Raw genomic sequence first — 1610 nt, forward strand, 5'->3', positions numbered from 1 at the left:
TTCTGGTGTGCCTCATCCCTGCCCCCAGAGACACTGGTATCATGTCAGTCCCTGTCCCCAAAAAAGCTACTGATGATGGCTTGTGTTTACAACATAATGTTTTCCTCCAACTTATTCTGTGGATCTTACCACTTAAGAGAACATCCTATAAATGCTTATTTATTTAAAGCAGTCACAATTTCCTCCATCTGCCCTCTAATCATCCATAATTGTTCAAGTGTCTCTACTTGGTATTTATGTAACACAAGATTCACACCCAGAGATGCATTTCATATAAATGATTTATTTATGTTGCTATCATTTAATTGTTTAAAAGGAGTCCCTGTTTTATCTATGGTGCCTGTCTCAGGACTTGACCTGGCTTACAAATGTAAGTACACAAAAAGAGTATAAAAGCCAATTAAAATAACATTGCAAGTATCTTAACTTCACAAACAGTGCCTTATATTTCTTTTGTATAACGCATAATACCAATATTACTATGTTCAAAATATATACGTGATTCATGGTAAGATCACTCATGATTAATAATATTGTATACAAAATGTGTTTCAAAGCAGAGTTAAAGAATTTTATCTTTATTTCATTATATTATTTCATCCTTCAAAAATGTTTGTCACTACTGTGGCTTTAAGCTAGACAAGGATGATATTTCATGAATTTTTAAAGTAGGTGAATTTGGTTAACATTTCTAGCTCTATGACTGGCAGAATAGCCAACAAAATCATTAGAATCCAGGAGTGCTCTAGCAGATACTTGGTCCCTCCTTGTAGTTAGTATGTAACAAATGTTTTTTAAATGAGTTGGTGCAACCCATCAGGATTGCTGAAACTAAAATGTGTTGGAAAGGCAGAGCAGATTGAACAATAAGANTATATTTGACCCCATTTACCCTCATCTACCATCCCCTTCTCCCCTTACCTTCTGGTAACCACTAAACTATTGCTTCCAATTATTAGAAAAGTAAAGAAAGTTTCCATATATAAGACTGAGGCTGCAAATTTTTCAAATTCTAAGATTTAACAAGTAGGCAGGAATGCCGTAATTTTCATGCTCTGTGAGAAAATAGTAAACAAAAGTGATGATTCTCCCCCATTTGGTAAAGGCAATGTGACCCAGATTGGTCTCATGCTGGGAGAGGCCCCAAAATAATTTTAGGTTCAAAGGTCTTACTGTCTGGACAATTGTCATAGACTGACTTTCGAATGATAGCTAAACCAAGCTGCCTCAGCCTACCTCATCTTCTCTAGATATAAATCATTGTCTTTATGCTCTTTGGAAAAAGTTCTATTAGAGTCAATATTGCATCCCGAGAAAATACATTTATTTAGCATAACTATACTAGGCTATGGAATTTGGCTTGAATTTTAAAATCTGTGTTTGTCTGGTATTATGATAACTTAGTGTAGCTTAATAATTCATAGAACCCCTTAAAAGTGAGGACATGAGATTCAGCACCCTTGACTAATTCAGTTCCTGAGGTCCTGAAGTAACTGAAATAGAATTAAAATGACCCAAGGTTCACTTGTTGTAAGAATCCCATTTCTACACAGGCTTTTGATGAAAATTCCTCTCACCAAGTCTGAGTAATAGCAGAGAAGATGCATTTT

The sequence above is a fragment of the Hipposideros armiger genome, unplaced genomic scaffold (genome assembly GCF_001890085.2).
Source record: "Hipposideros armiger isolate ML-2016 unplaced genomic scaffold, ASM189008v1 scaffold_1080, whole genome shotgun sequence".
In the NCBI taxonomy this organism is placed as follows: Eukaryota; Metazoa; Chordata; class Mammalia; order Chiroptera; family Hipposideridae; genus Hipposideros; species Hipposideros armiger.